A 17,542-nucleotide genomic window follows, 5' to 3' on the forward strand; every position below is an offset into this window, starting at 1 on the left:
ACTTGACTGAGAGTTACTTTTACCTGGAACGTGACCCTCAGCTGTGATCTGCGCATGCTGAAACCCTATCCATGCTCAGGCCCAGCTCCAATGTTGCTGCTCTGAGAGTGTTTCCTGAGACCCTGGTACTGGTCTCTACACCCACTGCTCTCCCTGTTTCTGTCTTATGTAGCACGTTATGTCTTACCATAACTTGAGTACTGGCTTTATCTCTGTTTTCAGTTCCAGTAAGAATAGAGCCTGCTATTTCTGGCATCCTCTACAACTAACACAGTGACCTACACATAGAAGATAGTCAATAAATATGTGTTCAAATAATTAGCCTACACAACCTAGTTTCTCAAATGAAATGATAATTTCATTGGGTTCTGTCATCTGTCCATAAATTTTCTATAGCAACAATAATAAATTGTAGTTTCTTTGTTAATAAACTACAAGAAATTTGACACCTGAAAAGTAATATAATTGATTAATTCAAATGAGATAAAATATAATAATACATCTTCAGAGACTTAAATTGAAGGGCATATGGCATAATTTGACCAAATGCATTAAGATGCAGAGTTGTGCACTGCTAATATTTAGAATGATTTTTTTGCTATTTGTCTCCTTTACAGGGAGATATAAAAAGTACAGAATTTTTACAAAACACTACGGTGGGACTACATTAATAACTTCTAAGAAAATAGGTATTATAGGATTCTTCAAATATGTATATATTCTATACTTCTGTATCCATTCAGGAAAACATTAAGTTATTGGGATTCTCTACAGCTGACTGCTAGTCCAAAAATCAAAATTAAGGGTAATAATCAAATTACACAGTGAATAGAACAGACAAAATTATCTCTGCTCTCGTGGAACTTACATTCTAATGGTTTCTAGAATTAAGTGAGATAACACTATATACAGCATTTAAAAAGACTCTTTGGTACAAAATGGGAGTTTAATAAATATCATCTATTATTTTTCTGTCTTTAGTGTTCTCTCTTAAACTGTTGCTTTGCAGTTCATACTAACGTAATATAGAGCAAAAAGCAATATAGAAAAAAGAATCAGAATTTTCTCAACCTACTGGATCATATCTCCTAGCCTTTCTTTTTTTTAATGATAAAATTCACTTCAGTTTTAATGTTTCTGAATTGCCCTTCAGTTCATGGAAACCTAACAAGCAAATAAATCTACGTAAAGTACAGGTTTTGTTGTTAAATAGTATTCCTCTCCTTTGCTTGATTAAAATTTATCCGTGAATAACATTAAGCCCAGAATAACACAATTATGTACTAACAGAGTATATTAAAGAGTTTTAGACTACTTTTGATTGACTGATAAAAATTCATGCTTTTGAAAGCTATCAAACTTTTCCACCGCTATTTTTTTAAAAAATATCTATAATGCCCTTTCAGTTTATTCCTAATTGATGTGGGTGGGGATATACCACCCAGAAGAGTGGATTAATCAAAGGGCAAAAATGCTTTTCAGATACAGAAGAGTCATATCTATAAACTATTGGGCTGATGGATTTCAAACACTCCACAGAGATTTGGGGGAATTATCCTTTATCTTAAATTATACGTATTTTATTTAAAGTCACTACCTCCAAAAGATGTTTTGTCGTTTCATAAACTTCTTTATTTTTTCTTTTTAGTTAAACATCTTTCCCCTAAATTGTTGTGTCTGAGAGGTGCTGTTAATTGTTGGATCCACAGATGTAGAATCAGAAATGAGTAAATGTCTTCCTTTCTGCATATAATGTTTGGGCATGCCAGTGTCAAAATGACTTAGGTGATTTGGAAGCATTTCAGAACACTCTGGAGGAGACTTCCATTTACTTCCCACCTCCACTTATGGAATCCCAGGGGTTCAAGATGATTGGGTAATTAACTCTCCCTCAATAGGGGGTTTCTAGAGTACTAAATGTATTCTTAAAAGTTAGCTTTGGAAAATTGATGTGATGAGTCTTTTATCATTACCTCCAGAGACATTTTCTTTATTACTCATGTCAAGCAAGAATATGCAATCATATACACAGATGCAAATAGATGAATGTTAAAGAAATTTAAAAGGGAATATTAGATGTACTATGAATTTCTATGGGCTCTAAAGAGGGAGAATTCTAAGGATCTAAAGCCAATTTTCAATTTTACAAATATGAAATTAAAAATTGGTTGGAATAAGAAGAAAAATAATTCTGATTCCTCATCCACAATAGCAACCTCAAAGACATATTAATAAGTCTAGTATACTTATTTACCTCCTTAATAGTTCTAGAAACATCAACTTCTTTCTTTCCTTAATTTTGGTCACCGTCAACTCTCCGCATATTATTTGAGTAGCCTCCTCACTGTCCTCCGTGCCTTGCCCATGGTCTTGGCCACTTCGTCTGCTCTCTGCTATTAAAGAACAAATCGAATGCATCCAGTTAATTATTGCTGTAGCACTAATCTGAACACAGCACTCTCCAGCCATGGCTTTCCATTGCTCTGTAAAGTTTAAGGGCCTTGCCGATGCCTTTCATGATCTGGTTTTGCTCACCTCTCATCTTATCTCCCATCCACTTCTTTCTCTCCTTTCCCACTCTAGGCTACACGTGACTCTGTGAAACCTCCCTACTCTCTTAGCTCCAGACTCTTGCACATGCTGTTCTTTCTCCCTGGAACATCTTTCTCCAACTTTGCCAAACTAACTCCCATCCTTCCATCAGGATTCAGCTAAAAAACGAATCTCCTCTAAGAAAGCTTCTCTTACCCATTGCCCACCTTCCCCGCCAAGACTTGGGTTAAAACTCTCTTCAATATGCTACAACTGCAACACCTAATTACCTCTATCACAGCGTTCATTGAAAATACTATTTTTGTAAATTTTTCTTTCTAATCTATTGGACTATAAGCTGCCAGATCAGGATCTGAATCTTGCTGTCCTCCATATCACCAGTGACTGGCACGTCATCATTTCTCGATACACTTTTACTGAATAAAGTGTTTGTAACTGTGCGCAAGGCACCGTGCTGGGTCCTGAAAGTGCTGTGAGCTTTGCTACCTGTGGTGAAATAGCGTAGTAGTGACCTAAGAGAAATATTTTGAGCTGAATTCAGATTAAAGACATTGGAAGATTCCTCCCGTGATGGTTAATTTTATGTGTCAGTTTGACTGGGACATGGGGTGCCCAGATATTTGTTTAAACTTTATTCTGAATTTGTCTATGAGGATGTTTCTGGAAGAGATTAGCATTTGAATTGGTGGACTGAGTAAAGCCGATTGCCCTCCTCAATGTGGACGGGCCTCATCCAATCTGTTGAAAGCCTGACTAGAACAAAAGGTGAGGTGAGGGAGAATTCACTCTCTCTGCCTGACTGTTTTCAAGCTGCGACACTGGTCGCCTGTACTCAGACTGGAACGTATACCTTCGGGTCTCCTGGTTCTCAGGCCTTTGTACTCAGACTGGAACTACACCGTCGGCTCTCCTGGGTCTCCTGTTTGCAGACAACAGATCACAGGACTTCTCAGCCTCCATAATCACATAAGCCAATTCCCTGTAATAAATACCTTCTACTGGCTCTGCTTCTCTGGAGAATCCTGGCTAACACACTTCCTCCGCAAAAGTTATTTGTTTCTAACTAGAATCAGGCAGAGTAGAACTTTTCTCTCTGAAAAAATGATGTAATGACTAAAAGGAGAAAAGAAGGTTTAATATCTTTTCCTCAACTCACTGATAATGTGGAATTCTCAGCAACACATTTTTCCTTCAGGGGCCTGCCCGGTGGCGTAGTGGTTCAATTCACGTGCTCCACTTTGGCGGTCCAGGGTTAGCAGGTTCAGATACTGGGTGTGGACCTATGCACCACTTATCAAGCCATGCTGTGGCGGCATCCCTCATATAAAGTAGAGGAAGATGGGCACAGATGTTAGCCCAGGGCCAATCTTCCTCAGCAAAAAGAGGAGGATTGGCAACAAATGTTAGTTCAGGGCTAATCTTCCTGATAAAAAAAAATAACTGAATAAAATAAGATATATTTCCTTCAGAGGTTAAACCCAGCGAAATAATGTAAATTGTTTTAATGGAGATGAAGACTGTACTATGAGGCCAAACTGTAATTCAGTTACCAGAAAGCAACTGTATAGTGAGTGTAATGCAGGAATCAGCGAATTTTTTCCTGTTAAGGGCCAGTTAGTAAATATATTAGGCTCTGCAGGCTGTATCACCTCTGTCACTACTTCTGAACTATGCTTTGTGGTACAAAAGCCGCCACTGACAATATATAAATAAATAGGCATGGCTGTGTTCTAATTAAACTTTATTTGTAAAAATAGGTCACAGGCCAGTTTTTGCCTACAAGCCACAGCTTGCTAACCCCTGGTGGAGTGCTTTCGATGGAGCATAGACAGTAAAGTGAGATAGCTTGGGTTCGAGTTCTGACTTAGCATTACATGCTCTGTAACCATGTGCAGGCCACTTAAACTCTATTAATGAGGTATCCACCTCCTAGGTTTGTTGTGAGAACTGAATGAACTACGTGTCTCAGTTTCTTAGGGAAGCATTTGAAGTATAGTAAGTGCCATAGAAGGTTAGTCACTATTATTCTTTTCAACTCATTTTCTTTGGGACTTGAAACGTTGGTGTTTTTTCATACACCACCTGTTTTCAAAAAAGAATTTAAAGTAGCCTGAAATGAAGTTATAGTAAATTTTACAAGAGTTTTATAGAAACAAGTTTTCAGTATCATTGTTGGTGCAGTCTGGAGGTTTGGAATGTTACTGCAAATGTTATTTAGTAATCTCACTCAGTAATGTATCTTCTTTAGCAACAAAGAACATCTTATTGCAGTGAAGGCTGAGAAATTGTCTTGAGAAAAAAGCAGTTTAGATAAGATTTGGGAAAAATAAATTGTTAGCTACTTCAGTGGTTAAGCTTTCTTGTATAATTTCTCAAAGTTTTGCCATTTAGTTTTCCTTGATTACCCAATTTTGTCTTTTCTGACTCAGAATCTTCCAGTTGTTTAAACTATTAAGAAATAACCCAGTATAAACATGGCCATATTTATTTCTCCTTAAGCTCAGTTGTAAATATTTCACCCCAAATTATCTTTTCTTTCTGCCACTTTGATCATTTTACACTCATCCTGAAAAACCCTAATGTAGCTTTTCATTCTCCCATATACGTTATGAACAAGTGCTTCGTCTTAGAGTTCACAGCTCCGTTCAAGTTTCTCAGGACCCTCCCTCAGTATCCCTTACTCCCCCACCATTCCGGTCCCCTCCACCCAGATAGGGAAGCTCCTCCGCCCTTTCATCTGTGCATTCCCAGGACCTGAGCTATGTCTGGAATGCTTTCTCCCTTTCCTTGATGGGTTCCCTCCCTTCTATCATTTATGGAGCTTATCAGATCACACTTTCTTTTCAACCTTCCCCACATAACTGAACATGCAGAAGTCATTCCCTGCCCCCCATTATTCCTTTAGAAGACAGGAAATTTTGCCTACAAATGCAGGAGTGCATGCACCATATAATGTTTTACACTTTTTTATTGTGATACTCTGATCTTTGCGTTATATATGATCTGAATGTCATTTTTTAAGATAGTGCTCTCCATTATTGATTTGCTAATTCCAATAAGATGGATTGGGAATCTCGCTGCGTCCACTGGTAGAAGTGTTTGCCCTCTGGAACCAGGTCCTCTAGACTCACAGAGACACAAGAACAGGAGGCGCAGATTCTCCAAGAAGGTCACTGGCAGTGAAAATAAGTGACAGTGTGTGGTAAGTAGACTGGCCCCCAAAGATGTCCACGACCTAATTCCTGGAACCTTTGAATATGATGTTATACGGCAAAAGAGACTTTGCAGATGTAATTAAAGTTATGACCTTTAAGATTGGGAGACTACCCTGGATTATTTGTGTGGGCCCAATGTGTGATTACATGTAATTATATGTTTACATGAGCCTTTGAAAACAGAAAACTTTCTCTGGCTTGAGTAAAAGAGATGCAACAGAAGGAGAAGTCAGAAAGATTCAAAGTATGGAAGGGACTCGACCTGCTGTTGCTGGAGCAGAGCCACATTGAAAATGTGAGAAAGAATGTAGGAAGCCTCTAGCAGCAAAGCCCAGCCCCCAGTTAACAGCATAATAAGGACTTTGGAGCTGGTCTGGTGGCTTAGTTGTTAAGTCAGCGATCTCTGCTTTGGTGGCCCGAGGTTCGCAGGTTCAAATCCTGGGCCTGGACCTATGCACTGCTCATCAAACCCCGCTACAGTGGCATCCCACATGCAAAATGGAAGAAGATGGGCACAGATATTAGCTCAGGGCCAATCTTCTTCATGAAAAAGAGGAAAATTGGGAAGGGATGTTAGCTCAGGGCCAATCTTCCTCACCAAAAAGAAAAGAAAAGAAAAGAAAGAAATAGGGACTTCAGTACTATATCTGCAGAACTGAATACTCAAGGAACCAAATTCAGCCAACAACCTATATAAACTTGGAAGTAGATTCATCCCTGGAGCCTGGAAAAAGATGTATAGGCCTGCTGATACCTTGATTTTGGCTTTGGGAGACTAAGCAGACACCAAGCCTACAGAACTGTGAGATAATAATGGGTTTTGTTTTAAGCCACTAAGTTTTTGATAATTTGTTATGGCAGCAATAGAAAATTTCTACATGGGGCCACTCCTTCTCCAAACATTTGGTTTCCCAACTTGTGCGTTCTACCTATTATAAACAGAGCACCATAAAATGATTGACGATTTAAGGTGTATACTGTGTGCTAGAGGATGGCTCCCAATCCTCACAGAATATCATTACCAAACTATTTCTTCCCAGTACTTCAGCAGACCATTCCAATACACCCTCAGCTTGGCAGCTTCTGGGAGTGTAGCATGTGATACAACCGATGGATCTCATATTCATGTGGCCAGTGTCTCACTATAAGCCTTCAGATAGTAGTGCTGGCTAAGATCCTATGAGAAGGAAAGGGAAACACTTACCCAGAGTATTTATCAATTATAATTGATTAAGACAAATTACAGCCCCTCCAGAGTGGAAGAAGTCCAATGTAATAAACGTGCCACCATATGGCTAGTTGGTTTTCTCAAAGGATGGTGCTGCATTAGGGGCTCAGTGTTTTTTCTGTGTTGCTAGCGAGTAGGACATCAGCAGCCTCAGAGGTTAGATCAGTCTTGGGTAGTGGAAGCCCATGCTGGTGGGCCCACGTATAGCACTCATCCCTGCCACCATGGCTACTGCATTGATTAACTCGTTGTATCAGCCCTTAAGTTGGCTAATGACAAAGGTTACCTATGTCAACTGGCTGGTTATTCTGTTGATCTGATTTCTTAGTGCCTTTCCTTGGCAGATCATGTTTTGTAGGTGTTAATATGCAACGCAAAGATATTCTCACTTTGCAGAAGGTGTGGACCTCTCCAAAACCTAGAGGTCCAAATCCTAGTTATCCTACTGGAGTGTGCCATAAAGTTCCCCTGGCATCTTTTCCACCACGGACAGCTCTAATAGCTTAGAGTCTGCTGGTCACTTAGCCCAAGTGACAGAGGTACATGTATCACTGCCTGAACTTGCTACAGAGCCTTATTCTGCTATGGTCCCCACCCAAGGCTGATAGCCTTTCTTGTCACTTGGAGAATGTTTTAAAGTAGTGTTCTCAAGTGTGGGCTATGCTACTTCCAGAACCCAAAAAGACCCTACAAGTACAAGTGGAAGTTCAAGACCCAATGTACTTTCCTCTTATTTGTGCAAAGTATGAGATGCAATAATTTGTCCTTTGTTTTGGAGGCTATGTCTTGGCATGCCCAAGACTATTGAACTCCTAAAAACTTTACTGCTGTAGTTGACCCAGAATATTTATAGAGTTTGTCTCACATCTTCTGGGGCAAGTGTCTCACCAGGAGCTCCAAAATACTTTCTATTTGCTCATCTATTGCTATTAACATGATGTTATCATTATAGTGGACCAGTGTGATGTTCTGTAGAATGTCCAGATGGCACCAGTCCCTTTGGACAATATAGTGACAAAGAGGAGAGTTAGCACAGCCCTGGGGCAAGACTTCAAATACATACTGTGGTAGGCAGCCACTAAGAGATCCACTAAACTGGGATTGTAGTTGCTTTGAAGACTCCAAGCCATTGGAAATTTCTAGCACTTTTCCTTTCATCTATTACGACCTTTTGTGTGCCCTACATGAAAACACCAGCCCTCAGTGGAGAGTGTAGCAAAAGACAATCTCTGAGGCTGTTGTAATTAGTGGGTAGAGCTAAGAGACGATAAGGCCTCGTGGTTTCTCACACTTCAGTGGGACACTACTGTCTGTATCTGGTCTTGTGCTTTGTAGATCCAAACTGGTATCTAGGAAACCAAGCTATGCTAGAAGAAACTCCCAACAGACTGATTTGTGCCATTGCATTTAATTCCCAGGCCACTTCATAATAGTAGAGTATCAGAAAATGCTACTAGAAATCACAAAGATGCTTGGCACCATGAAAAAAAAAAAAGAAAAGACTGGATTCTATCTAGAGGGATAGTTTTTCTGGATATAGTAAAGCTGAAAAAATTGTCCAGTTCAACTATGCAGTATATATGTCCAGAACCTATGTTTCTTGTAGACTTATGCCAACCAGTTAGTCCATTTAATGCTTAAGTAATACTGGCTAACCTTTACTAATCAGCTGCTCTTTTGAATGGTCCTTATCAGACACCAAAACCTTCTGCCACTCTATTACCTCGTTACAATTTCCAGAATTATAGTTTATCTTTAGATACATTTCTAATTAGCTTCTTATTGAGATTTTTCAGGGGAGATGATACCAATGATCAGAAAAACAGCTAAACATGATATTATATCTTAAGCTGGTTTGCTACTCAGAAGATCTCTGCAAATGGTGAATTCTTTCCACCTTTTATTGTGACGCTTTTGGAGATTATCGCTAAATTTACGGATATAGCATCGGATTCAGAGATAGAAGTGTGTCTTTCTATCTTGAGCTTTATTCTTTGACTGCCTTCTTAGTTAATGTATCATGGGTGAAGGAGTAGGGCTCTCCTGCTACACCTGCACCCTGAGACTTTCCCTGGCATGTGCTCTGCATAAGAAGGATGAGAAGCAAAGAGATGGTTTCTTCTTCAACTACAAGTGGAGGACTGCACCTCGGGGCTGGAAGGAAGCAGCAAAAGAACCTAAATGGTAATGATTGCCTAGAGGAGGTGTTGGAATTCCTTTTTCAATTTTGGTATGCGATTTATTACAGAGGCTTTTGTAGCTGCTAAAACTCAATGTGAAAAAAAAATGAGTTTGTATGTGAGTAAAAGCAAAGCAATATATTTCTGGAGGAAAATACTAAAAATAATTAATAATAGTTAACACTTACTGAGTGATGACTATTAGCCAAGAACTTAAAAAGTGTTTTCCCTGCATTATCTTGTTGAATCATCACAACCCTAGATGTTCTATAATTATTCTCTCTTTTTTTTTTTTTTTTTGGTGAGGGAGATTGGCCATGAACTAACATCCGTTGCCAATCTTCCTCTTTTTTGCTGAGGAAGATTGGCCCTGAGCTAACATCTGTACTCACCTTCCTCTATTTTATATATGGGATGCCACCTCAGCATGACTTGATGAGTGGTGTGTAGGTCCGTGCCTGGGATCCAAACCTGTGAACCCCGAGCCGCTGAAATAGAGTGCACGAACTTAACCACTATGCCACAAGGCTGGCCCCTATTTCCATTTTAATACATGAAGAAATTGAAGCAAGAGAGGTGACAAGCTTGCACTGCACAAGGTAACACAGCTAGTAAGTGGTGGAGCCAGGATTCAACAGAGGTTGGCTAAGACTATAGTCTGTGTTAGGCTAACACATACATAGCTAAAGCCCCCTGCCCCCCAAAAATATTCAGAGCAGTTATTGTTACTCATCATCAAATAAGACATTGAAAAGAAAAACAAATCATTATTTTATCTAAACCTAAGGCAATGGTGTGCATACACTTGAATAGTGTGCACAGGTTTGTCCCCTTTCTGCCCCAATATTTACTTAATTAAATAAAAACTCAATCCAGACTTCAAGTCCCCACACAATGTGTCTCCAGCCTGCCTGTATGAGCCATGTCTTTTATTTTCTGTATTCTGATGTTTTGACATCTGGGGCCTTGCTGACCTTGGAGAGACTGCCCCACCCAGGGTTACTCAATTCCTAGAAATAGTAAACAATTCAACTTTAAGAGCAATTTTCAAATGCAGACCAACAAATTCAGAACCCACATATTCAACCACCTCCTTTATTGGTCCCTCACACTCCAGGCCACTACGCCCCTGCCCTGATCACTGAGGGTCAGGTACCAGACAATTAGGAATAGCCTCTATGCCCCACAGCCCAGTGAAATCATTCAAACTAGCCAGTGCTAAGCCTGCTCACCTGCCTTGCCCAGTGCTTTCTACAGAAATCACAATAAATGTGTGCTCTTGCCCACATTTCCCTCCTGCTCCTCTGCCTCCTGATGGACCCTGGTGCTTCCCCCATGGTCCCTCCTGCCTGGCATGCCATGCCTCCTGTTTCTAGTACCCTTCCTGATGTAACTTTTCCCCCTATTTAGGGAAACATCCTGCTTGGCTTCCTTCATTCGTACCTTTGCTCATGCTATTCTTCTGTACCAATGCGTATGCACTTCCCTCACCACAACCCCACCATCTTTTCCAGTATACACCATCTTCTCTCTCTTTTACAAGATTCCTGAAGGATTTCAGAGGAACCACATGAATAGAGTTCTTAAGGATGAGTGGAAGTTCCTAGGAGAGAAGTGAAATGGAAATTATGAGGTTAAGCAATGTAAACAGTGTGAATGAAATATGCAGAAGCATGACAGCTCATGAGAGTGTTTTGGGACTGTAATCAGTCTGGTATGCCTGCATCAGTAGTTCACAGTCAGCCATGCTCATTAGATTCATCTACGAAATATTTTCAAAATATATATGTCCAGACCTCAGCACTGGGAATACTCATTCAGCAGGCGTATCAATCAGGAGGCCAACAGAAAAGAATTAGCAAAATAAAACTGGGTAGTTTAAAGAGAAATTAATATAGGTACTCTTTACCAAGGAATGGGCAAGGTTAAACCAACAAGGAAGAAATAATAGAGTTCCCCAGCGTCTTAGGACTACCGAAACGAGAGGTGCGAGGACCCTAAGGGGAGGGGGAGGAGTTGCTACCAGAACGTAGCTTGGCTGGCTTCACAGAAGGGGCTGCTTAATAATCTTCAGCAGAGGGCTTTAGTCAGTGCAGAGTAGCATTACAGAAAGAGAGGCTGAGAAATAAGGACCTATTCTCAGTCTCCTGGTCATTTCCAGTCACGCGTTGAGAAAATCTAGCCGGAAGCTAGAGAACCAGGAAGTGTCTTGTTGCGGCCCATAGCATTCAGCTTCCGTGGGCACAGAGCACGATGGAGAAGGGTGCACAGTGGATCTGGATGGGTAACAGGAAGATCTCTAGCACAGATGTGGGAAGGAGCCCGGGCCTACGTGTCTTGAAATAGCGCCCAGGTGATTGTCCACTTTTATGGCTCCGTAGCCATTTGACTCTGTGTCATTCATTTACTCATTCATTCAAGAAATATCATTTGAGCACCTACTGTTTGTATGGCCCAATGCTGGTTGCTAGGGAAACAGCTGAATGAAACAGATAAAATTCCTTCTTTCAACCATTTCGTGACGCCCTGGGGCTATCGCCATTGCATAACACACATTGCATAGGTGTGTTCCTATCAGTCCACCTACAAAGCTGATATTTGCTTCCAGGCTGCCACAACACACACTGCCATCATGCCTCCAGGGCATAGTCTTCTATCTGGGTCACTGTCACCAAGGACTACTACCATGGCACTGTCACTCTGCTCTGGACAACACCAACTCAAAATGGACAGAAACTCTCCTAAGAGTTGTTAAGCTCTTTTAGAAAAGTCTCATAGCAAGAATACTTAGAACTCAAGTTGTTAAAGTCCTTTTAACTTTTTAAAGGAGATTGCTTTCATTCAGAACATATCTTTGTCATTAGGATGGCAAGATGATGTGGGGTTCAAGGAATGGGCCTAACACTGTACCTGAAACTACCACTGACTCTGTGGCTGAATTTAGCTGTTCAAGCCAACCTTTCTGCCTTCAGGTTGGATTTTCTCCCAGGCACCAAATACCTTTGTCCTCTTCCCTGGAAAGACTCTAAACGTAATTCAGTTGATGCAAATAGATGCAAAGAGAGGGAGAGAGAGGCCATCCAATTTTCCTTGGGCTTAGCTAAGACCCAGATGACTCACCATACTCAGTACACCATACTCAGTAATTTAGGCTTTTTCCTATAGAGAGTGAAGAGCCATAAATTAGAGCCAGAGAGAGGTCTTTCAGGGGAATTCACAAGCATTCATGCTCTACCATTTAGCAATATGAGTAATCATCTTTTGGGAAGTGTCAACACAGAATATATTGTGACATAACAAACAATAGTCTCAAATTGTTAATCCTACTTTCCCCCCAGGAGAAATTTAAAAGTCATCAATTTTGGTGATGGTTAGGGCACTTCAGGCTTATGAAAGGCAATTTGTCCAAGGGACTCCCACGATTAAGGTTTAAGTTATGGAAACAACCATAACTTGATGTCCTTCTAGTAAGCACTAAACTAGAGTCCTAGGCCTTGATGGGGCCAATGGGATGTTTACCCAGGATTTACCCTGGAAGCACATAAGATCCAAGAGTCTGGTGAGAGCAGCCCTTGGGAGGAAATCCTTGAAACAAGCATTATCAAACAACAGGTTTGAGAAGCAAGTGTTAGGTTTAAACAATAGAGCAAACAATGGCAGGTTCAAATGATGAAATCTTTTGAATATCGTGAGATTATTTTGCTTCAAGTTTGTGTTTATGAGTTCTGTGCCATACAACTGACCAAAGCTTGTTATTTCATGCCATTGGATGGGCCTTCAATTTGAACCTAGTATGTCAATCCTAAGGCACCACTATGGAAGTTCCTTCTAGTTATGATCACACAGCCTTCTCCTAATCTTAAAACGCATTTTTTTCATGTATATTTGATGTTCACACCGTATTATTCACTAAGTCTTTTAAAAAAGTCTATTGGTCTGTATATCCTCTTATGTACTTGTACATCTAAGACTCTCAGAGAGCAGTCTCCATATGCTATATCTAGTTTACTGACAATTGCAATTAGGAATTTAATAAGTGCATTGTGATGGAACCTGAACACAGTGCCCCAAAGCCATCCAGTTGCCTATTTTGGAGACTCCTACATGTCTAAGACCTAGAGTAACGTAGGCTGTTTGTCTACATCAACTCATTTGTGTCTAGTCTGTCCTGGATGTCTCCATAGTACCACCATCAGGACTTTTTCTGTTAGATTTCAGATTAGTTTAACACATATTCCAATACCCAAAATATTGGTATATAAAATTGTGATATGCATTTTATGATCCTAAGCTTTTCAGAGACCTTTTATTTCTCTCAATAATTTTGACCTAACATTAACGTCTAAAGTCGCTAGTTTTTATCTTTTGCAATTTGGTAATTCTCAGAGTCCATTAACTAAGCCTATGAGATTAGAATGTTTTTCTAATAAGATAGCAAGGAAATAAATCAAGAATCTTTTTTCTGCTAAAGTGACAACAAGCACCATTTCCAAAGTGTTTAATCTATAAATGTCACATGCCCTTTGGTTGCAATGAGAAGTTAAATGAAGAATAACTGATCATCATGTTTTACTTTGCAAGGATTATAAACTTTTCACAAACACCGTTATTTATCAGGTCTTGCATTAGCAGCATTAAAAATATTCTGCAAGTGAAATTTTTTCAAACAAGTTTAATAATAAAGGCAAAAAGATTTAACAACTGAGGTTTAGTTTACTTAAAAACCAAGCATAAAGTTGCCCCTAAGTTCTGTTTTCCATTCTTCTTTTTTTTCCTTCCTTTTTAAAAATTTCGTTTTCTTCCTCATCAATGGCTCATAATAACAGCTTTGTCTGGCCTCTGAATTCTTCCTTGTCATTTAATGTCAGCTAGAATCTTGAGGAGCCCTGGCTTCACTTCTAGCTTTTAACTTCTCCAGACTGTAGGTCATTAATTGTTCAGTAAAAGAACTGAAGATCAGATAAAGTTGCTTAACCCCTCCCAGGCCAATGGCCCCTATAGCCTGCCAGCTCTTCTTTGCAAGTCATTCTGCTTCCCTCAGAGCTATTATATGGTCAGCTCTGCAGGGTTTCAAACACTATCCTTTTGTTGAACTCAATCTTCCTTCTCTGGGGCAATAAAAGGGTTAAGTAACATTAAAATAAAAATTTATTTGCCCTTTACCCTTTTCATCAGTTGTGCTCTGGTTTGAATGTATATGGCCTTTCTTCTTCCTTGCGTTCTCTCTCAGAGCTTCACATTTATGTTTCATGGATCTATTAAAGGGGAGGGTGTTACGTACTTGGGCTGTAATTTAATATAGCTCTTTTGTTTGCTTTATTAATTAGCTCATTAACTGCCTCTTTCCCCCAAATTGTTCATGGTGGGTTATAAGAATACACTCGACAGAAAATAGAAGGGGAGAATGTGTGTGTGTGTTTGTGTGTATATATATATAAAAAACACACTACAGAAAAAAGTACAAATATAAAATGCACACTACAGAGAGTAGGAGGCAGAAATATATATTTATATATGGAACTATAAGTAATTAATTAATATGTTAATAATAATATATAATACATTGTTAATTATATAATATATAATTAATTACCTAAAATACATTTATATATATAATTAGGGAGATGTTAAATAGAAACAGAGTATAAGAAACCATAATAAAACCTGTAAAAACCAGTTCTCACATGAGAAATTGAAAAGCAAGTATTTGTTCTATCTAAAGTAGATTTTGATACTTGCATTAAAGTTACTTTTTGAACAAAATACCTAGGAAAATCTATATGGGCAACGGAAAATGATAGACACGCAAAGCTGTCAGATCCTTTGCCCCAGCTCCCCCTCACCTACTCACAGTTAATTTCCTTAATGGTTCGACCCTTTTTTTAAAAAGTGAAAGGACTTTGTAAAGATAAGGGTACATTAGAGCCCATTAACACCATTAGGGCAAGTGTCTTAAAGAAAATCTGTTGAATATAACAAAAATGCTGAATTTCTACTCTCTTAAGCATTTTTTTTTTCATTTAGCCCCTAGGACTAAAGCCAGGTGGAGTACATTTCAAAGCACCTTAATATCATTTATATTTTACTTGTGGGATATCATGACCACAGATAAACTTTGGGAAGACAGAACCGTGTAGTTAAACCTTGTATCGGGTCACGTGACATAAACTGCACACCGACAGTTTCCAGCTGGGAAAACACTTGAGTTCCATTTACTGCTCTAAGCTGTGGTTCTTTCTCTGAAAGGTCTCACTAGACCCTCAGCCCAATGCTCGGTGGGTTAGCTACACAAATACTACAGGAGACAACATCTTTATTTTTCTTTCTAGAAAATTGCATGGAGTCTTAACAAGTTTGTTGTAGAGTCACAGGACTATTGTCACAAGATTTTAAATTTAATACAGTTGAAGGAAAATACAGTTACATAAAGGGAACTATTGTAGTTAAACTCTCACTTCTCTTTACTGCCACTTCCCTGCTCCTTAAAAACCACAGACAGAAAAGTTTTATTTTGCCATCTAAGGAGGGACCAAAAAATGACTACCTCCTGTCCATGAGGATTTGATGCTCAAGAGTAAGAAAAGAAATTTTGAGAAAGAGAAAGGAGAATTTCTTTCCCCACTGCTAGAAAAAAAATAGCTCATGTGAGTTTGTACCTCCTTGAATAAATAAGAACTTGCCCAGATTTATTTTAACCCCAACACCTAGCATTGTATCTTTTGTTGTTTGGTTAGGTTGCTCTTGTATTCTCATTTTTTTATCTGTTATTCTTTCAGTTATAAATTTCTTATTAATCATTCATAATACAGTTTATGGTAGTTGTTCACAACTATTTTCCACAGGTGACTCATGAAAGATGAGGTTATGTGCAGGAAAAATTTCCAGATAACTATCACTGACTCCTAGATATAACATCACTCGTGTATACCCCTAAAAAAACAAAACTACCGTAATACAAATTAATGAATGTAAGAGAGGGATAACCTTGAATACAATTTGCTGTCTTTATTGTAAACAATTTACAAACTTCATTTCTTTCAGTTGTAAGACACGCCCAAGGCAGTAAGGCCTATATCATGACAGATCATGACCCACTATATCATGACAGTGGTGATTAAGAGTATACAGTAGTATCAGGCAGTCTTAGGTCTGAGAGCCACCTATGCCATTTGCTAGCTGTGGGACCTTGAGCAAATTACCGAACTTCTCTCATTTTTGCAATCTATAAAATGGAAACAAGAATAGTACATACATGATAGGATTCTTGGGAAGACCAAAGGACATAGCACACATAACAAGCTAAGCACAGTGCCTGGCACGTACTAAACACTCTATTAAGATCCTCTGGTTTAGAGAAGATCTAGCATTAAAAACTTTAGTTCAAAAACATTATTTCAGGCATTGAAAACCTTCTGCTTCCATCCATAAAGGAGAAACAGGGTCTAGACATAGTCTTCTACCCTACCCAATTTAAAATCTAAACAAAATATATGAAACACTTATTTTTGGACATTGGACAATAGGCAGCACAGGACTGTGATCTTAGAGGGGAAACAAATGAGGCAAATTCTACAATTCCCCCAGCTTTTTACCTAGAGATATTTTCTAAGACTGTAGCACAAGTAGGGAAGCTAAGCAAAGAATGCTGAGTTAAGAAGACACAGCTTGGAGTTAAGTGTCAAAGTGGCTGGAATTTGTGGGTCATATTACTTGAGAGGAAGGAGTTATTCAAAAAAAGAGTTCCAGAATTCTGCATGATGTTCACTTGACTGTGGCTGATTGCCAGTCTATGCATGCTTAGAGTAAAATTCTATCGTGCTAGACAAAGAACAACAACTGGTGAAAGAATATTACCAAAAATCTGTAAACCAAACAATTCCCAGAGCTTACACAAGCCCAAAAATAATTCAAGTTTTCACCATCTGTAGTGGAGAGACCACATAGAACATATAGGACATTCCGTAAGGACTCTCCACAAAGTCAAACCATAGTCGTGGGACAAAACTAGACTTAAAGTGACATTAACTCTAGATATGCCTTAGCTTCAAAATGATCAAACTAATCAACAAATAACTTAATTGCCTGCCCAAACACATTAAAAGGTTTTTAAAGATATTCAACAAAATCTAGGACTCAGAAACGTACAATTATAATGTTCAGCATCCAATCAAAAATTAGCGGGCATCTGAAGAAGCAAGAAAATATGACGCATAGCTTGGAGAAGAATAAGAAAATAGAAATAAACATAGAGATTTTAGAGATGATGGAATTAGCAGACACAGATGTTAGAAATGCTGTTTTAAATATGCTCAAGGATTTAAAGAAAAAGATGAACTTAATGAGGACTGAACTTGGTGAAACAAATG

This window comes from Diceros bicornis, chromosome 33, assembly GCF_020826845.1.
Source record: "Diceros bicornis minor isolate mBicDic1 chromosome 33, mDicBic1.mat.cur, whole genome shotgun sequence".
Lineage (NCBI taxonomy): Eukaryota > Metazoa > Chordata > Mammalia > Perissodactyla > Rhinocerotidae > Diceros > Diceros bicornis.